The sequence below is a fragment of the Capsicum annuum genome, chromosome 11 (assembly GCF_002878395.1).
Source record: "Capsicum annuum cultivar UCD-10X-F1 chromosome 11, UCD10Xv1.1, whole genome shotgun sequence".
NCBI classification, from domain to species: domain Eukaryota; kingdom Viridiplantae; phylum Streptophyta; class Magnoliopsida; order Solanales; family Solanaceae; genus Capsicum; species Capsicum annuum.
Genome location: NC_061121.1, coordinates 204,098,947 through 204,122,323, shown reverse-complemented (window position 1 = coordinate 204,122,323; position 23,377 = coordinate 204,098,947).

Here is a 23,377-nt window from a genome sequence, read left to right as displayed (position 1 = left end):
TACAGGAGTTTAGCATTCCCACCTAGAAATGGGAATAAGTGAACATGTACTTTGTGATGGGTTTGCCTCGTACTCATCATCAGTATGATTCAGTTTAGATCATTGTAGACAGGATGACAAAATCATCTTATTTCCTATTGGTCTATACCTCTTAATCAGTCGTGGATTATGCCAAACTCTATATCAGGGAATTAGTTAGATTGCACGGTGTTCCATTGTCCATTATCTCAGATAGAGGTACCCAATTCACCTCTCATTTTTCGAAAGCATTCCAAAAGGGTCTTGGTACCCGAGTTTACCTCAGTATAACTTTTCATCCTCAGAAAGATGGTCAAGCTAAAAGGACCATTTAAAATTTAGAGGATATGATGTGAGAATGTGTGATAGACTTTAAAGGCAGTTGGGATGACCACTTGCCTTTAATTGAGTTTGTATAAAAAACATCTATCACTCTAGTATTCAGATGGCTCCATTTGAGGTGCTTTATGAGAGGAGGTATAGATCTCCTATTGGTTGGTTTGAAGTGGGCGAGGCCACAGTGGTAGGACCTGACTTGGCATTTGATATCTTAGAAAAATTCCAGTTGATTAGGGAAAGACTTAAGACAACTTAGATTTGGCATAAATTATACGTAGATATATGCATAAAAGATCTCAAGTTCGAGATTGGTGACTATGTGTACTTAAATATCTCTCCTATGAAAGGAGTAAAGCAGTTTGGAAAAAAAGGGAAGCTCAGTCCTTGATATGTTGGTCCTTATCGAATTTTTAGCCTTTTCGGAAAGGTAGCTTACGAGCTTGAGTTGCCTTCAGATCTATCTTTAGTTTATCCAGTGTTTTATGTCTTCTTTCTAAATAAATACATAGGTGATCAATCAGCCGTAATCCACATAGATGGCATAGATGTTTAGAACAGCCACTCTTACGAAGAGATTCTAGTCGAAATCCTTCATTATCAGATTCATAGATTGAGGAACAAAGAAGTCCCTCTAGTCAAAGTTCTATGGTGGAATCAGTCTGTTGAGGGAGCTACTTGGGAAGCAGAAGCAGATATATGGACCAAGTATCCTCACCTCTTCTCTGCAACCTCAGATCAACTCAAGGTAATAGTTTTCCTTAAGTTTATTCAGTTTCTTGTTCAGATTTTAGTTACAAACTTGGTATCAGTTACTATTGCATATTCAGTCAAATGTTCATGAGTTAGTTCAGTCATGTATTCATACATCAGATATGCATGTCCAATCTGAGAAACTCAGCTTATTAGTAATCCCAGCCATGCATTCTTGAATTATGTTCAGCTATGTGCTCATGCAATAGATATGCATGTTTAGTATGATAATTCAGTGTATCAGTGATCTCAGTCATGAAACGATGCTTTAGTTATGCATGCCCAGTGTCTAAGTCTGGTGCCTCTGGATTCTCAATTTCAGCAGTCTCATTCAAGGACGAAAGTCCCCAGGGGGGAGATAATGTAAGACCCTATAAAGTTCTTAGCTTAGATTAGCCCTATTAGGGATGTAGCATATAAGTTAGCATTACTGCCAGATTTTTCAAATGTTCATATAGTTTTTCATATTTCCATGCTTTGAAATTATATTCTAGGTGAATCTCATGTCATTCATTGGGATTTAGTGCAGTTAAATGAGAGGTTGTCCTTTGTTGAGGATCCCATCTCCATTCTAGTGAGGGATTTTAGGAGGTTACATTTTAGAGATATTCTGGTATTTAAGGTCCACTGGAGACATCGACTTGTAGATAAGGATACTTGAGAGGTCAAGTCTGATACGCGTGGCAGTTATCCCCATTTTTGGGTGATTCAGTTATTTCCCTTTCCTTTAGTTCAAGGATGAACTAGGTTATTAGTCATGTTATTTTAACGGCTTGATTTTATGAAACTTCAATTTTTATGTTATTTGATAATTTTACCCCTTCTTGTTGTTGTTAAATGATGTTTTTAGGTGTGGGAATGATTGAGACAGTTCTCAGTGCATCATAGTGTATTTTGTATGATTTTGTGGGTTTTAAAGGTTTAAAAGACTTTATTGTTGACTTTGGTCAACATCTTTTATTCTGTGCATCATATGGAAAATAGACTGTGGCAGTAGATTTAGAACATTAATTTTGGGTTAGTAGGGTGGTTGGTATGATTGTATGGCTTTTTTTTATCACATTTTGACCCTCAGTTTGAAAGATTGTGAAATTGAGTCTCATGGGTCAATTATGTTAAAACAACCTCTGTTCAAAAATCTGATGTAGTCATTGAGTTCGAAGCATCAAATTTGATAGGGTAGCTTAGTTCATTTGTATTCTCAGGATTCCAGATGAATTCTCAGGGGTTGGCGAAGACTTGAAAATATTTCCAAGTCCAGCTAGTGCACTACCCAGCTGGTGCAGCCGCTAAAGCGCCATTTTGGTTGCTTTAGCAGTGGGTGCTAAGCGCTATTTTGACCATTTTAGCAACTTGGCTCCAAACAAGGGAGTGCTTTAGTTGAGGCTTTCCTACTTTAGTGGAATGGGCTGGCACATGGGTACCGCTAAAGCAGCACTTGACTACTTTAGCGATGACCGCTTAAGCAGTCAAGTGGTCGCTTAAGAGGTTAGACCTAGGTAATATAAAAATCATTTTTCTTGATTTTCCATTAGTTTTGAGACTTGGAGCTTTGATTTTTAGAGTTTTTGGGAGATTTCTTCTATTTTCAAGATTGGGTAAGATCCAAATCCCTATTTCAATTATTTTACTTTGATTCTTTTCACCTAAAGCTTTTTAAAATGATTTCAAAAGTGAAATTTAGGAATTTTGGCCCGGAAGGCCTAAAATAGTTTTCTTCAAATTTAAACCTCATTTTAAACCCTTTTTTATTTGGGTTTTCTTACATGGCTTCCTTGAATCAAGGGTAATGTATTTATGATCTAAAATTTTAATTCAACCCCTTCCTTTTAAAAACCCATTCTGAGGGTTTATTTTGACATCAACTTAGAAATAGACAATATGGGTATTTTTGGTTTCATTTTGATGCATAGATTCCATATTTTTATGTTTTAGTTGGTTTCATGGCCATTCAAAAGGGAAGGCTCCGTGTTGAAGGCTTTTGGATTGGTTTTGGTAATGCCCCGAGTCTGTACCCGCACTATATGATGCTAACAATCTTGAAGGATCACTAGCTAACCCATGACTGGTACCTGCTATGAGCACTGAATAATAAAGAGGTTGTGATAACAAAATAAGGAAATAAATGTGGAAACTTCCATAAGGTTCAAATCTGAAAACAATACAATATACGAAAAACTGAATATTGGAAAACAACTATCTGAAAACACTCTAGTCTGATAAGACTCTAAACTGTCTGACTACTCAAAATAACTGAAATGCTAAAATAATCATGTCCTCGAAATATGAGGACTCACCAATAAACTGTCTGCTGAGAATTTGTACTACTGAGGATGATTTGGGGCCCGTGCATCTGAACCTATGATATAAGACATCATAGCGCAAAAAGCATGTGTTAGTACTTTGAATGTACTGGTATGCTCAGTAAAGTAGTCTAAAATGCATAGATTCATGACGCATGAACAATACTAACTGAATAACATGGATATGACTGAATGAGAGTGCATACATGAATACGTAGACTATAACTAAAATCATGATGATACCTGATACTAAGTCTGAATACTAATTTACTGATATCTGAGTTTACTAGTATTGTACTACTGATTATCTGGATGACTGTATCTGATAGTCCTAAAGTCTGTAGAACCATACTGAGTTCTAAGTTGAGACTAAATTTGAAACTGAGACTGTGGGAGGTAGTCATCTAACTGACATGCCCCTTTTATAAATAAATTTTGGGGTCCAACCTATAACCCCAGTTGGAAGGGTGCAAGTGCTGTGCCACGGGTAAAAACAACTGAAGAGATACACTTATTTGGAAGGTACTCTAATAAGAACGGTGGAGCCCTCAACTGACAGGTTAAAACACCTCATCAACCTTCGACTGGCAAGTTTGATGTCTCAACCTACGCTGGCTACGTAGTTCTAGAATGCAAGGATTGCTTCCAAGAGTCACACCCTCTACTGGCAGGTGAGTCCCCATCCTTGGGTTCACTCGGTGCTAAATCCTACTCCCAACTGAATAGACACTGAACTAATTTCCTAGTTCATACAAGGCTTGACTGAACTGTTACTGAGCTGAACTGGATTAGTACTGAGTTTACTGATTTTTTCTGGATTCTAGAACTAACTAAAAGTACCACTGATCGTGACCTGACTGAGACTATTATGTAACTGACACTGGCTCTAGGTATACAGCTAAATTGTCGGGTATTAAATACCCCCAGGACTCAATAGCATAAAGAGTAAAGCGTAACATAAATCTTGAAGGCACAATAATGGCCACATGTTCATAATTCACTTTCTAATGCATTTCATCAAACACTTGAAAATTTTGAGCTTGTACATGTATAGGGATGCATGCTATCATGTCATAAGTACACTAACAATTCGCATTAGGCATTTCAACAAACACCTTCAAGGCATAGCTTTAATCATGGGAGTCATTTAGACATATAGTTCTTTCATGAGTTCATAATTAAGATCAACAACGGATCAAATTGCACAATTAATTCACTTAGGCATTTTGGCAAACACATGGGAGGCATCATATTATACTTGGGCATGAATTATAATTCAATACATCATGGCTACATTAATCACTTCAATTTCAAAGATTTTAACCCAAATGCTAACATAAATTCATGAAATTCATTAAGTACATCATGTTTGAAATCACACAACAAGATTAACCTGAATACAAACAACCCACAACATGAAAATCATGATTTGAGATCTTAAAAAGGGTTTCTTAAACTCCAAGGGTGAAAGGGCCCATGGATGAACACTTCACATACCTTTATGCTTGATTTTAAGAAGATTGATGGTAGAATTCTTGACGTTTGAATCTTGAATTGAAAATCCTAATGCTTGTGAGATTTTGCCCTATAGGCTGATTAATTTCGTGTTAAGGATGAATAAGGTATGGAAAATGACCCATTTTCCCACCATAACCCGTATTAAAATAATACTGAGTAGGGTTTATTTTCCCACCATAACCCGTATTAAAATAATACTGAGTAGGATAGCCCTTGCGTCGCGACCCCTGCTTGGTTCAAGTAGACATCATGTCACGACCCCTACTTGGGTCAAGTAGCCATCGTGATACAACCCTTGCTTGGGTTAACTGGCCCTCGCGACATGGGGCTATCGTTACCCTTCACTATTTTGGCCATCCAAACTCGCCCTTACGCTAGTCCAAAAAATCCAAAACTTGCTTGAGATGACCTACAAGTAACCCTGATCATGAATTAATTTTAAAATTGAGTAACTAAGGCTGGGAAGGCCAGAAATAAAATCCTCCAAATTTTGAAGTCTAAAATGATTATAATTCTTGATACTTAGCTAAAATTTTCTAAGTCTGGGACCCCTTAGTAGGCTTTAAAAGACTGAGTCAAGCTTAGAATTTTGTGGGGTCTTACAGTTTTCTTCATTCGAGGTAGGTTATGGTTTAACTTTCTTTAGATTAGGATGGGTAGTTAATACTGATATAAAAGCATGCTAAGGGTATGCATATTAATCATAAAAATGGCGTTGTAACTGTTACGTGCCCGTGTGAGGTCCTATATTATTGTTATTGGTGGTTTGAGACATTATTTTCTAGGTATGATCTGTGTGGTAGGTCTTATATGACATTATTGGCCTTGTGTACATACATATCTAGTTGTTTTCTTCCTGGTGGAAATTCCTAAGTTGGGGTTTATACGGTTTCAATGATATATTTCTTACATATCTCATTCTAATTTTACATGGATTAAATTGGATCATGAATGGTTGTCTTATTGAGTGAATTTTATCTCACGTGCTCGTGTATTATTTGGATTTGAATTTCTCATTTTGGTTTGGTTATGAGCATTACATCCTCATATTATATACACATTCATGAGGCATTGGTGTCACAATGAGAATACTAGTTTTCTGACAAAGATATGACACGTTTAAAAACCCTCTATCGAAGATCATGTTCTGGAGAAGATTTATGGATAGTGGATTGGTGTTGGTATTAGTATTGGTTATTAGATTGTATATGGGTTGCAAGCCCTCTATGGTTCCTACCTCGAGAGTAGTGCTAGGTAGGTGTATATGGTGGTTGTGAGACAACATTGGTGATATCACACTATCATCATCATCATCATTATCATTTTCATTGCATTACATCATACATTAGTTGTACTTTCGTGTTTAATTTGATGTCCAACTTTCATTGCTTCTATTTCATACTTGTACTTGGTGTATGTCCTTATATTTAGAACTGTTAGTGGAGACAGTGTGGCTATCATTTGGGATATTTTTTGATTGCAGGTGACGTGCCCATAGTGTGTATTTATAACTGTATTTTCTACTTTTATCAATCGGCCTATGATACCTACTGAGTATAAGTAGACCTTACTCATCCCTACTATGCTCTTTTAGTATAGATCCAGGTACGAGTACACCTCACGACAATTGAGTTTGGGCGGCGATTTGATACTTTTGAGGTAGTGTCCGCTCTATGAATCCAAAGTTGACCTCCTACCCCATTCTATCTAGTTCATGTCTTGTTTTGTATTTGGTTACAAACTTGTGTTCCTTTTGGATTATCAGTTGTAGTTTCAGACTTCAAGTTGTATGTAGATTGTTCTTACACTATGACACCAGGTTTTAGGATTGTTTATGTATTGTTTTGATAGTTAAATTTTTGCTATCTTTATGTATGTGTGGTTCAACTTTGTGCTAGAAGTCCTGCATTGGGATTTTGGTATTGTTTTTCTCATTCATATCTATTTGGGTGATTGAATTACTCATCAATACATAGCCACAATAAGTTCCATCATGACCCTTGTGTTTAGGTCATAGTAAATGAGATACATCATCTATGTATAGAATGTTTATTTATATGGAGGTCTACTAAATCTAATCTCTCTATCTCCTCACCGCGCTTCAGCATTCACTATTATGTTTCACCTTCCCCATGATCCCAAATCCTTAATGCTATGTTTCTCACCTTCTCTATGATCTTCCCACATGAGTTTCTTGGTTAATGGTATGTTATGGAAATCTTTTGTATGCTTCTAGAACACTATAGAAACAAAGAACTCATATTTTACACACTTAAACATACTTGGATGAATAAGAAGCTCTCCACTCTTGTCTTTCAATTTCTATTGATTTCATCTTTTAGTTTTCTTATATTATACATATATTGCTTTAATTTTATGAAAACAACAATATATCCGGTGTAATCCCCCATGGTGAGGTCTCGGGAGGGGAGGTGTACGCAGACATATCCCTACCTAGAGGAAGAGAGGTTGTTTTCAATATATCTTTGAATTGCTACAAAACATATTAAAGTAGATTGGAAAAGATGGGATAAGAGAGATCACACTCTACTATCTGCTAGCTTATCATCATAATTCGTATCCTCCACATCATTCTATCTTTCTGTGACACAATAATATATATATTCAAAAATATCTACAAACGATTGAGTTAAATAAATTGACGAAGAAGTAGTATATACAATACTTGAATGGATTCAAATAAAGCCAAAATATCCAATCACTTGATATACTCCTCAATTTTACGATTTAGAGATGATATACCCCTTGGTAAAAAGTGGCTCACATATATCCTTGTCGTCCAATAAAAATAACACATTTTCCCTTCTTCATAACAAACTTTTATTTTTTGAATTAAAAAAATCATTTTTCTTTTTGATTCGAAAATTGTCATGTGGGTTACTAAAAATAATTCTAATCCATCTTATTAAACTATTTGTGTTAGGATAGCAATTATATTGATAATTTTTCTTTAAGACTTCCGTATCTTAAAATCAAAATAAAAAAACTATTGTTTCATGATTCATATGAATCGCTATTTCATTTAGATTACTATCACGATCCGATTAGACATAAATGGCACCCACCCTATTCTCTGGTGGGACAACCAATAACCCAGAAGTACCAACCAATATTAGAGAAAGAGAAGAAAATTATCTCATTAATAGTTTAAGGATCATCCCGTCTAAAAACTAATAAAAATGCAAAAATAAGTATCAAATCAAACACAACCCTAGAATTCTAAAGTTAGTGTACCAAAATATACTAAAATGTTAGAATAAAGGAAAGTGCATAAGTCCAAAACAAAATACAATGTCATAAAATAAAGATTTCATGATAGCCCAAATAAATTGCTCACCCCTAGAATCTTGATCACACGCTAGAATCACAATTGAGGTCTTGAAGAAGCTACTGGAAGATATGTTGCACTCAACTAAAGTAAGAGTAGGTGTAGTATCGGTGCACAAGAAAAGCACTGTACTGGTAGGGTCATTTGGACAACCCAAGATGAGAATATGAACACTTAACTAAAGCATTGGATAAATAGTTAATTCATGCTCATTCTAACTACACCTAACACAACAAGTATAAATTAAGCAGTTTAGGAGAACAAGCAAGAAGCCAAGACATTCATGATTAAGTCAAGTTCAGTCAAGGAAAGATCAAACAAAATTGAGACACATTTAATAAATTATCTAACATATAATGCATTTCTCTGATTCACTCATTGAACCATCAAACTCACCAAAACCTCGTACATATATTCCATGAATATTGTAGCCACCCCCTATTCATGACATGCAAGCGAAAAATTTTGTCCATGTACTAAACCTAAGACACAAGTGTCTGCCAATATTATTCCACCAATAAATAGAGAGAATGTTCAAATATCATACCAAAACATTCCTAATTTAATAATAAGGTAGGTAAAATCACACAACAAGCTAAATTCATTGAATTGACCACGCCAAATAATATTGTACTAATAGTCCATACTAAGAAGTAGTTAACATGAAAATATAACACAAATTAGATTAAAATACAATACAATTACCTACCTCAAACCAAGCTTGCACTCCCTAAGCTGGAGTTATATCTTTTTTAGCGATTTTCATTGATATCTGTCTAGAAATACATACAAACACATAATTAATGAAATGATATTCAATGTTGGGGATTATCACTCACACCTAACTCCTAATGCCAAATTCATGATCATTCCCACCCAGTTCTCGGGCTTTTCTACCTTAATTCACCTAAAACTACTAATTTTGTGAATAATTTAGTGAATTAATGACATGCAAGGGTAATTTAACAATCGTTAATCAAAATCCATTGATTTTATACCCAAATTACTCCCTTATACTAGAAAACCAACTAAAATCAGCCCTTAACCCTCTCCGAATAATGCAAGCTAGCAATTTTGAAGCTACATTATTGATTTACTAGTTAATGGAGATGAAATTCTTACCATAACAAAGCAAAACAAGGGTTAGATAATGATTTCCATCCAAAATCATCTCTACCCTACCCCAAAATGTGTTTTAGAAAATAAACCGTTTTGGGAGATTTTTAAAATAAAAAAATGACTTTTGCCTTTATAACGACCATACGTCGCTATAACAACACATATCGCTATAGAGGCTATTGACTAGGCGCTATAATTGGATTTTTTCCACTTTAGGGCATGTCTCCATAAAAACATAGGTGAGTAAGAATGTTTGATTTCTCCCAAAACTCCCATTTTTCACAACACACCAAAATTTCAAAGCATCCCATATAGTACCATATATGTTAAGGCCAATTTTGAGAATATTACTTACCCAAATTCAATTTTGTAAAATCCTATAGGTTCCTTACCATCTTAGTTAACTAGAAATCAAGTAAAACACCACCATACCACCCAAATCATTACCAGATTGTCCTAGACCGTGCCTCACTTATATTTCATTCGAAACTAGCCTAACCTAAATTTTGTAACTTTAAATGAGGGAAAAATGTTAAAATAAAATTTAAGTGAGAGACTTATATGTAACAATATGAAGGTTCATTACAATAGATATCAATTTATCTATCATTCATCTCTGAATGATTAAATGAGAAAATAGGTTGAAATAATAAAACAAGAGAGTCCATGTATCCTCAAACAGTTGAGGGTACTTGTCCTGCATGTATTCCTCAATTTACAAAATGGATTCTTAGATTGGATGATACTTTATTTGTACTCTAAACAAATTTCTTCTTCCTAAACTTCCAAATTCCAGATCCAAAATTGCCACCGGTTTCTCTTCACAAGCCAAATTCTTAACTAATAAAACTGAGTCTCATTTAATGATATAATACCCATCCCTATGATATTTTTTGATCATAGATACATGATATATCAAATGAACTCCCGACAACCTCAACAATAATACTAACCTATACACAACTGGACCCGCATCCTCAAGAACTTCAAAGGGACTAATGTATCCACGACTGAGCATTCCTCTCTTACAGAACCTCATGACTTCCTTTATGGAGAAACCTTATGCAACACTTATTCACCAATCTTGAAGTCCACGTCTCTTACCTGATGGCCTGCATACTCCTTATTTCTACTTTATGCATCCAATAACTTAGTTTGAATAGACCTTACTTTTGCTTGAGCCTCTCTCACCAAGTTAGTGCCCAAAGGTTGAACATATCCAGTCTCAATCCATCCTAGGAGTCCTATAATTCCTCCCATAGAGTGCCTCGAATGGTTCCATATTAATGTTGGAGTGATAACTGTTATTTCATGAAAACTTACACAATGGAATAAACTGTTCCTACTAACCACCAAAGTCAAAAATACAAGCTCTCAGTATGTCCTCTATCACTTGAATCATCTTCTCTATCAGTCCATTAATTTGAGGATAAATACTTATGCTAAAGTCAAGCATGGTTCCCAACTCCTCGTGCAACCTATCCTAAAATCAATAAATATACTTTGCATCTCAATGAGTAATAAAGGTAAGGGGTACCCCATAAATCCTCACTATCTCCTTGACAAAGATTTTAGCTCCAACCTGAATTAGAAAAAAGTGAGCTGATTTCGTCAGCCAATCTACTATCACATCAATGGAGTCCTATTTCCCAAAAGTCTTAGGAATACCCACAATAAAATCTATAGAAATGTTCTCTCATTTTCACATAGGTATAAGCATCCTCTGAAGAAACCTCATGGGCCTTTGATCTTTATACTTCACCTATTGACAGTTGTGACACTTGGACACATAATCCACTATGACCCTCATCATTTTGGGCCACCGATAAATCTTCTCAAGTCACATTTTAGTTTTACTCAAATGAATAGAATAACATAAACCACGGGCTTCTAAAAGTACATCGCAAATTAAATCACCAACCTAAAGAATGCACAACTTTCCCTTAAACCACAATAACTCCACTAATGTAAAAAGTAACATCCGCCCCCTCCCCCATGCACCACTTTATTTCAAAGTGCATTAACTTCTTTTCCTTAAATATCTTGGCCTTAATTCGATCAAGAAATATTGACTTCACTTCAACATTATCCAATACTCTACCATTATTTAAAACCCCAAACTGCATACTCTGAGATGCAAGAGTTTAAAACTCTCTAGATCAAAGAAACCTGGACACCCTTAAGAATGACAAACTACCCATATTACCACCTGTTGGCTTAATGCATAGTCTACATCATTAGCCTTACCTGGATGATATTGAATGGTCATATAACAATCTTTCAATTCTATCCTTATCTACTTTATTAAATTCAAATACTTCTACATAAACACATGTTGTAGTCTATGCTAGTATATGAATACATCACACTTGACATAATAAGGATAGTGTATTCAAATATTTAAAATAAATATGATATAATTTAGTTTACCTCTAAACCTTATACTAGAAACCAAGCCTGAAAGCTTCAAAGTACTTAGGATTGTTCATGAAGAGGGAGATACTTGAAAAAGTCTTCTTACTATCAAGAAGGTGTCATTTGATGATGATTTCACTCACATTGGGTCAAGAATCGTTAGAGGATCCAAGGGAATGCAAAATTGGCCTAGAAAGTCCCTTAGAAGGGACATGCACCCAAGGCACGTTGGATCTGCCTTGGACCTGCTTTAGCATTTCAAGAAAAGGTCAAAACAGCCCGTAGTATGCCTAGGATGCACCCCCAACTTCTTCAAATTGGCTCAAGTGGATTGTGTGGGCCTTTTCTTTTAATTGGGTCATTTTTGGACCCCTAAATGTGTAGTAATTAGACCTAAACTATAAATACTTAGGAGCTTCAGTTATTTTCTTATTTTTTTCTTTATTATAAATTAATGTTTCTCTATTAAGTGAGAGAATTAGTAAACTTATATTGAAACTTGTATTAGAAATGTAGGTTTTAAGGACAATCATCTCCCTCTTGGTCACCATAACAATTAGTTGATTGATTAAGATTGTAGTTGAGGGTATTAAAGTTTAATATACTCTTTTGTTCTTAATTACCTCTTCTTCTTATGTCTAATTATTATCTTTATCAGTTATCTTTACTTTTTTGTATGAATTTTTAGTTATCATAGTTTGATTTCTTATCATTTGGTATTAGAGTCGAGCTTGATTTTATTTCTATGAAGTCAATTTTGGGTTTGTTATCTTGAGAAAATCAAATATCACAAAAAAATATTACTATTCATATTTTTGGTCTTAGGTCACATTTTGAGTTTTTGACTTTTGAGTTTTGTTGTGTTTCTAGTGTTACAATATTTTTCTCTAACACCAGTTCAGTCAATTACCATGATCAGTTAAAATTAAAACGGTTCAGTATTCTGAGTCAGTTCAGTTGGGAGTAGGATTCAACACCTAGCGAGTGTCGGGATGACGACTTCCCCATCAGTTAGGCAGAGTCATTAGTAGAAGTCCCTGTACTATAGAACTACGCAGCCAACGTAGAATATGAGATGTCACCTGCTATTTTAGGACTGACACTCTCAAGGATCACCTGCTAGTTTAGCATTGATCTCAGGGGTCACCCACTAGATTAGAACTGACTCCATAGCCATTGTTAGTACCCAAGGTATGGTACTAGCACCCTTCCAACTGGGGCTATAGGTTGGACCTCAATCAGCTCAGCTTTGGGGTAAGTCGGTTAGATGATACCTCCTATAATTTCAGTTTTAGTATTCAGTTTAGAACCCAGTTTAGTTTTTGTTGACCATAATATTCAGTTTATCAGTAATTCAATTAGTAGATTTTTAGTATTTCAGTTACAGATTATATCAGAAACATATTATATGTTTGGTCATGCATTCTTAGATTTTACAGTTTTACGCATTTATACTCAGTATCCTCATGCTAACCAGACCATCTCTACTCCATGCATGTTTACTAAATTACTTTAAATCATTTACCTAGTTAGTACTTTATGTTCAGTTATCACATGTTATTCATTCAGTTGGTTATCATTCATGCATATAAACTTATGCATCTTAGCCTTACCTCATTTAGCATACCAGTATATTCAAAGTATTGATTACATACCCATTTCTTGCGCTATGATATTTCATATCATAGGTTCGGACGCTCAAGTTCCTGACCATACCTAGATATCCCAATGCACCAGTGGCAGCAACAGTGGTGAGTTCTCATGTTTTGTAGACCAGTTATGTTATTTTAGTTTTTCTCAGCTTTAGCAGACAGTCGGAGTTAGTTGGGGGCTTGTCCCATCAACTCCCCAGTTATTTAGTTAGAGGTTTTCAGACTAGTACAGACAGTTATTAAGCTTTTCAGTATGTTTTCAAATATTAACTTCATGATTCAGTATTTATTATAGTTTTTTAAAAACCTTATGGCATTTTAGTTAAATTCTACACATGTTCTCTTTGTCATCAGTTTTGTTTAGTGCTCACAGCAGGTACCAGATCATGGATTGGCTTGTGGTCTCTCAAAACTATAAACACTATATGGCACCCAGGGTGTACTCTCGAGGCATTACAAACTTGGTATCAGAGCCTAAGGTTTTAAAGTGTCCTAGGAAATATGAAATTTGTGTCAAGTAGAGTCTTGTGCATGGGTGTGAAATGCGCCACACTTATGGATAAGAGGCTACAAGGCATCTTAGGAAATGGTTCCCTTCTTTCAATATTCATATCATGTGAATAAGTATGAGCTCAAGTTAAACTTTCTATCTAAATTGACTTTCCTTCCGTTTACAGAATATGCCTCTTGAAAAACTATCAAAAGAAGAAATATAAACCAACCAGCACCACAGCCCATTAAGAAAGATTTCCTAAATGAGCATGTTTTTCATGCAGAGTTCAAAGCTACATTCACTACTCTAGCTCACTCCCTAGAATCTTAGAATGCTTAGCCAGCCACTGTTCTATCCAACCTAGTGGCTAATACTACCGCAGCTAGGATTCGGGACTTTACCCAAATGAACCCTCCTTCATTTTTGGATCCAAGTTTGATGAGGATCCACAGGAATTTCTAGACATGGTGCAAAAGGTAAAAGATATTATAGGCATGACATCTAGTAAGAGTATAGAGCTAACTGCTTACCATCTATAGAAGGTAGCTCACACCTGGTTTAAGTAGTGAAAAGAGGATAGAGGTGTCGATGCAGGGCCTGTACAATTGGAGGAGTTTGCTATATCCTTCTTAGATAGATTTTTCTCTTTAGAGCTGAGAGAGGCTAAGGTGTTCGAGTTTATTAATCTAAATCAGGACAACATGAGTTTGAGAGAGTTTTCCCTAGAGTTTACTCAGCTACCTAGGTATGCTCCTCATGTGGTGGATGATAACAGGTCTAGAATGAGTAAGTTTGTTTCTGGTGTAGTTGATAATATTGTCAAAGAGTGTAATACAACTATGTTGATTAAGGAGATGACTTATCTAGGATTATGGTCCATGCCTAGCAAATTGAGAAAGAGAAAGCTAAGAGAAGGAAAGAGAGAATAAGAGGGCTAGGATAGGTAGTTTTAATTTTTCTCAGCCAAGGTCAGAGGGTGGTAACCATTCTCAATTCCGTCAAATATCTTTAGCCACAGCCCCTTATTCAGCTAGTGTACCAGTACCAAGTTTCAGTAATGATAGTCATGATAGTGCATCGGGATCTAAAACCCAGGGTAGTGTGAGCAGTGGTCGTACCCATCTGCTTTGCAGAGAATATGGTAGAAATCACCTAGGTGTGTGTAGAGTTGGCAGCGATGTATGTGTTGGATATAGTAATCCAAGCCACAGGATGTGGGAGTATAGATTAATGGCTAAGAGGGGAAAATATTTACGTCAACAGGGTCAGTTTAACCATTCTCCAGTCTCGTCATGATCAGGAAAGCTCTCCTGATATGGTTATTGGTATGTCACCGGCCTTTAATCTTCATGTGTATATTTTATTTGACCCTGGAGCTTCACTTTCTTATGTAATCGCTATATAATTGTTAAATTTTGGCATCAGTCCTGATACTTTAGCAGATCCCTCTCCATTATCTACCCCGGACTCTAGGGTAAAGTGGTGATAGTTCAGTTTAGAGTTGTTGATTAAGTGGTTCACAGACTTAGAATGATGGCTTTAAGCTAAGGGGGAGATAATAGAGTAAGTAACCAAGCCAGGCTCTCAGATCCTAGTAATGATGCCAGTATGTGTAGAAAAATAGTAGGGGAAGAGGATGTCTAACTCGTTCTTATCTCACTGCAAGGTTTCTCAGTCATCATGATATCTGCTCATGCCTTATATGTCATTTCCATAATCATAGTTCATGTTCATGCACATCACAAAAAATCATATAAATTTCCAGTTCTTGGTATAAGGAGTTCCAGTTTTTACAGAAGTACAGATCATGTTCCATAAATTTATGAACTCCAAATTCAGTCCATGCACTTCATGACTCATGTACTCATGCTTTATAGTATGTTCAGTTCCAGTACTCATGCTACACACTTAATAATCAGTAAAATTTAGATTCATGCCATGTATCTTCTCAGTTTAAACCTTTTTGATGAATTTGTGTTATTTACCCTCTATTCCTCAGACCTTAGTTTTGCACTTCAGATTTCCAGTCATAATTCATTTCGTATGTGTTTCGTGCATCATCTCAGTCTTTCCTCAGTATTTCAGTCAAGCCAATATCTTATGGGGAATATATTATCCTAAGAAGGAGATGTATTGTAATGCCTGAACTTTCACGTACTAAATCTTCCATCTTCTCTCCATGTAACAAGATCCAACTTGAAGTAAGGGATACTCATACGTTGACTCTCACGTTCCGATCTTAGCCTTATAACCATTCACATGTCATTGCATGTAGTCAAGGAATCAGTTCAGTTCATAATATTCAGTTCATATATCATGTTTCAGACTCAGTTAGGCAGTCATGTTCCCAGTCATGTGTGTCCAGCATGTGATCTCAGTTGTCTTAAGTTTCTTACTCTCAGTCTAACTAGCCACATTCGAGGATGAATGTTTCTACGAGGGAGATATTGTAATACCCTAAGAATTCAAACCAATATTAGGACAGTGTTTCAAGATTATGAGAAATAAATTTGTAGTGCTTTAGTAGTTTTATGAGTGAGTTTGATGCATATTAAGGCCTCAAGTAACTCTTAGCTAATAGATGAATCAAAATATTCCTTACTGATTGAGTTTTGAGAAGAATGTTGCTTTAGTAAACTTCCAATGATCATATCTTTCATTCTACTAAGAATTTTCTAGATTCAAACCCATCAAATTACAGAAAATTGAATTAGCTTTCAAACGATACCAATTTCTCCTTAATCCGATACCCGTGTGAGAAGTTATGGCACTTTTAGTGAAAGCAGTAGATCAAAACGAGCAGCACCGCGTCGCGAAGACCCCAAAAATGAAACTCGTCTTTTACAGTGAGGCAATGCAATTTCATCGTATTACGGTGATGGGTAAAATGGGGCTCGCCAGTTTCCAGAGATGCAACGCGATAGCACTGCATCATGGAGGAGTGTCATTTCGAGTTCAACCTTTTCCAGTGGCCTAACGCAATTGTACCGCATCGTGCCGGGTGTCAAAATCGGGATTTCTAGTTTTTCAATTCTGATTTTAATTTCTCAAGGGAATTTAAGTCATTTTTCCTTCACCCTATTCAATCAAAAATGAGATTAATCATTAGTTAAAGCATTATATTCAATATTTTCATAATTTCCTCTTCAAAAAGAAACCCTAGCCACCACCCAAATTTATCAAGTTCAACTATTAATTACTCAAGAAAGTTTAAGAATTCAAGTTTCTCCACTTAAGAACGATCAACAACTACAATTCTTTAGCAAGCTTAAAACCGTAAGGTATGTTAGATGTACATCCACAGGCCCTTTTCACCCATGGAGTCCAAGAATCCATCTTTTATGTTTTAAATCATGAAATTACATGTTTATAATGATTTATCTCCATGAAGCTTTTATGAATTTTGATTATACATGATGTTTACAATATATTTTCATTGAAAGCATTCCTTATTACATATTTTACTAATTATGTCCATAACTTACATGAATTTTGAATTTTTATCATGTCTCCATGAAATTATTGATTATATAAAACCTTACATGGTTGAATGGTGTTTTTTGTTGAATTTAAACCCTAATTGGTGATCTTAGAAGTGAAATCATGCTATTACATACAAGTTTTAAAACTATTCTCATGCCTACTTTAAACTATGAATTGCATTCGTTTGATGAAATGCCTAAATGATTGGGTTTCGAACAATGACTACTTATTACATTTTTACAAGTTAAGATATTGGAATTGGTTTTCAAGTGGAATACATTATAAAATATTTTAAATATTGTGGTTTCCATATCATGTTCATGAGAACTCGGAATAAATCCTCAGTTTTATGATTTTGTCATTCCTTTAAATCTTTTCTAACTCTTTTCCAATTTATTCTGTATGAGTTATTTCTTTTTTAAAATTATCAAGATGATAATTTCCCTCCAAATAATTTTAGTCATAACAAAACTACTCTATTAACTTAAAAAATACTTATGTTTTAGTAAATTTGTTAAAACCTGAAAACAAATGATTGTGATATCTCATTATGTCTAGAAGTATCCTTATGTTAAAGTCTTGACCCCCATGTGTTTGATGAAATGCTTAAGTGAATAATTGTGAACAATGATCTCCTTCCATGGTTTCAAAGCTTTCAAGTGTCCCTGTTGTTGTTATTGCTATCAAGTCCTGGGGGTTATGAATACCCAAAACTTAGCTGTTTACTTAGTCTCAGTATCTTCAGAATAGTTTCAGATATGTTATGAGCAGTACCATTTCAGTCAGTTATCATGATCATTTAAACTTAGAACGGTTCAGTATTTCGAGTCAGTTTAGTTGGGAGTAGGATTCAGCACAGAGCGAGTGCCGGGAAAACAACTTCCCTGTCAGCTAGGCAGAGTCATTAGTAGTAGTCTTTATACTCCAGAACTACGTATCCATCATAGGATATGAGATGTCACCCGCCAGTTTAGGACTGACACTCTCAGGGATTACCTACTAGTTTAGGACTGATCTCAGGGGTCACCCGCTAGATTAGGACTGACTCCACAATCATTGTTAGTACTCGTGGCACGGTACTAGCACCCTTCTAACTGGGGCTACAGGTTAGACCCCAATCAGCTTAGCTTTGGGGCAAGTTGGTTAGATGATACCTCCCACAGTTTCAGTTTCAGTATTCAGTTCAAAACTCAGTGCAGTTTTGTTTAACCATAGCATTCAGTTTATCAGTTATTCAGTTAGCAGATTGTTAGTATTTCAGTTACAGATTATATCAGAAACATATTATATGCTTGGTCATGCATTCTCAGATTTTACAGCTTTTACACATTTATATTTAGTATCCTCATGCGACCATCTCTACTCCATGCATGTTTACTAAATTACTTTAAATCATTTAGCTAGTTATTACTTTATGTTCAATATCCCATGCTATTCATTCAGTTGGTTATCATTTATGCATATAAACTCATGTATCTCAGCCTTACCTCATTTAGAAGACCAGTATATTCAGATCGTATACCCATTTTTTGTGCTATGATGTTTCATATCATAGGTTCGGACGCTCAAGTTTTCGACTGTACCTAGATATCCCCGTGCACCAGTAGCAGCAACAGTGGTGAGTCCTTATGTTTTGAGGACCATTTATGTTATTTTAGTTTTTCTCAGTTTTAGTAGATAGTCGAAGTTAGTTGGGGGCTTGTCCCATCAACTCCTCGGTTATTCAGTTAGAGGCTTTCAGACTAGTACAGACAGTTAGTTAACTTTTCAGTATGTTTTCAAATGTTAACTTCATGATTCAGTGTTGATTACAATTTTTTAAAAACCTTATGGCGTTTTAGTTAAATTTCACACATGTTCTTTTTGTAATCAGTTTTTTTCTATGCTCATAGCAGGTACCAGCTCATGAATTAGTTTGTGGTCTCTCAAGACTATAAGCACCATGTAGCAGCCAGGATGTACTCTTGGGATGTTACACGCTACGACCAATTTCAGGAGTTCTACTTATCAAATTCAATTTTGTAGAATTCTATGAGTACCATATCATCTTCGCTAACTAGAAATCACGTCAAACACCATCAAAATTACCTAAATCATTCTCGAATTTTCCAAGACCATACCTAACTCGTCAGAAACTAGCCTAGCCTGAAATTTATACCTTCGAATTTGGAAAGAATTTTAGTATGAAAATTTAAACGAGAGACTTATACGTAACGACAAAAAGATCGTTACAATTACTCATTCTATCATTTGAATTCCAAAACTCGACTTTTATTGTTATTGACATTTGATATCTAATTTCAGTTTTCCGATTTCGTTTCGAATCCTTTTTATTGAAAGCTTGTGGTTGTTGATATCTTGAAAAACTCAAATATAAGTTGTTGAGATTTGTTGTGAAGTTTTTGCATGGAATTTTTGAATTGGACTTGCTCTATAATTATTGTCTTGAAATCAAAATACACCAGTGAAAAACAAGATTCAAGCTCGATGTGAATTGGACAAATGGGTTTTTAAAATCACAAGGAAATTGGGTTAAAATCTATATATCTATATATATATATTATAAAGTAGAGGACAAAGCATCATAAAAAGCCAAGTGACAAGCTGCTGAGAAGCCATGTGGCAGTTTTTAGGACAAATTTAATATTATTGTAATAAGATTTTAATAATTATTTGAAACAAATATTAAGTTTTTTTGTAAAAAAAAGACTATCGTTAGCTTAAAACTAAGAATATAATATTGAAGAGTTTTAAATGAACTACTACTATTTCATAAACATATTTCTTTTAAATGTTACATTGTATTTGAATACGTTGGATTATCAATAGTAGTTAGGAGTTTTTCAATGGTGTTAGCCTACTGTAATCTAAACTATACAATTATGATTAAAAAATTGACTTCTAAGTCATTTCAAAATTATAAACTAGCTTAATCGACAATAGTTGAAATGTTATTAGGACTCAATTGATGTAAAAAAGAAATGAACTTGAGTCTATTGACAAACATTTAATAATTGGCATAACAAATATATGTTCTATGCAGAGGCAAAAATAATATGACAATCCATTGTCATCAAATGTCAAATTATATTTAAAAATGCCAATACACATAATAATAATAATAATAATAATAATAATAATAATTTAAAAAAAAACACGTTTTGGGGTCTTCCCGAAATCAAATTTCTAAATTAGAGGATAAATATGAATTTTATTTAAAAATATTTAAATATAAAAATACATTATCCTTTAAAAAAATCATTAGCTTAAAAGTAAAAACCTACTACATAAGAAGTCTAAATCAACTCTTATTATTTCCTAAATTTTATGTCTTTCATACTATAAAATATATTTAAATTCTTTTGATTTAAATATTAATAAAAATAAATATATAATAACAATTAAAAAAAAAAATATATTGGTAGCAGCCGCTGCAGTAATAATACGTAGTAGTATTGGTAGCAATTGATGTAAAAAAAAATATAAATTAATTATATAATATTTAAATATATAATAGGGTAAATTTTAAATTGTTAGGTAAGATTTGAGGATAGTTATTAGTTTTAAATTTTAAAAAGAAAATGCATCACGTTGTTGAGGAGAATTTTTAGGAGTGGTTAGTTATTAATTTTAAAATTCAATAAATAAAATGCATTAGTTAAGGTTGTGGAGATTTTTAGGATTGGTTTAATAACACCTTTAACCAAACACAATTTTTTAAAAGGAAAATAATTGAAAGATAAAGATTTAAAATTAAAATTAAAATAATATTAATAGTAGTATATCAGAATCTTAAATTTAAACTATAAGATAATCATGATATTTTAAGATCTTATCTTTCTAACAAATTGACATCACATTCAAACAACAAGATAATCATAATATTTTAAAAACCTCATCTTTCCAACAAATTGACATCACATTCGATTTTGAATTTGAACTCTTATTTTTTTATTACAATAATAATCTATAAACAAATAATAATTTAAAATATCGTTGAATTCATTTCATTTATATATTAAAAATGGAAGTTAAAAAAATATTATCATTAATAATAATAATATAATAAATTAAAAACAAATTGTAGTAGTGGGTAGTACATAGTTATAGCGATAGAAGTAAAAAGTATAAAAAAAAAAAAAAAAAACGTGGTAATTTTTTTTTTCAAAAAAAATATGTGGATCAATCATATTTATTTTAAATATTTCTCTTAATTCAAATTTATACATTATAAGATAAGTATGAATTATATTTGAAAAAATATGGATAATAAAGAACAATAAATTGATCTTTTTTTAACAAATAGATATTATATTTGATTTGAATTTGAAATTAAATGAAATTTATGGAGTTCTATTTTCTTAATCTCTCTTAAATCTATATAATCAGTAGTAGTAATAAAAGCAGTACGTAGTACATAGAAGTAGGATAATAGAATCTTTTAAATATAATCATCTATATTAATATCATATTTGAATTACAAATTTAAATGAAATTTGAGTTGGATCAGAGTTCTAACTACCTAATCTCTATATATATACTTGTGCAATAATATATAACACTAAACTTCTTTCTCTCTTTGTTATCTTTACTAATTGTTAGATTTATTCATAAATTTATTTGTTGCGTTCTTCATATTATTCAATTTCTTGAAATATTTTTTATTTAAAATCTTCATTTTCATATGCAGAAGAGTGATGGCGAAATTATAGGCTATTTTTTTTTCCTTATATACGGGCTTGAATTCAAGTAAAGTATTTGTCATTTGAATTTTGTTCATTTTATTTTTGATAAAAGTAAATATATTCGATTATATAAATGAAAAATAAAATCACCTTTTGTTAAGATTTTGAGTCACATATTTTAGTTTTTTTTTTAATTGCTAACCAATGTTACCATTTTTATTCTATTGTTTTATTAAAATAAATATTCATATTATTTTATTTTTTTAATTTTATATGATACTAGAATGTTAAGTATCACGTAACATTTTATTAGATCATGTTTAAAGAAAAAAATATAATAACGTTATAATCAAAATATAAAGTTTAATTGATATCTAAAATACATGTTTTTCTTTATTACAAAATTTTTGAACTAGAAGAACAATAAATGAAACGAAAAAACATAAAATTTTAGTTCGTATCATAAAAATATATAAGTCTAAATTCAATCAAATTTAGTTTTATTTGTCTATTGATTAGATAACATATTAATTTTTAAATTCAAAAATTTAATATAGATTAACTCTTTATTAGATAGACTTAAAATTCAATTAATTTGGTTATCTTATTATTTAAACTCCTTAATATGAAAATCAAAAATAGAATTAAACTCATAAATAAATTAAAACAAGAAAGACAAGATATTATCGAAGGATATTATGATTTTGAAGCAAAATTAAAAGATATTGCCTTTTAGATTATCCCAATATTAATGATAAATCATTTATGATGTTGACAATTATTTTTTTATATTATAAGTTTATATTTATTTTATAATATGTTAATTAATTAAGCTTCGATTAATTGATCAATTGGACTACTTTATGCTTTATGTCTCAATATTCAGATTTTTAGATCATATTATGAAAAAATATTTTTTAATTATACTGAGCAAAGTCTTAAATTATGTATACTAAGTAATTATAATCCTAACAAATGACGAAATTAATGAACATTAGAAAATCAAATTTAACTAATTTATATTTAAAACTCAGTATTCTATATTTTGAAAAAGAGAAGAAAACTCAACTATCATGGCATGTAATACAACACAAAGTCAATTTATAGTTGAACTAGATAGAAGTAGTTAAATTACAGTAAAAAAACATAGAAAAATAAAGGGTTGAGAAACAATATTTTAAACTAATTTCAGAAATATAATGAAGTAATTAGATAAACACTCATATTGCTTATAAATTTTAAACGAAATAGAT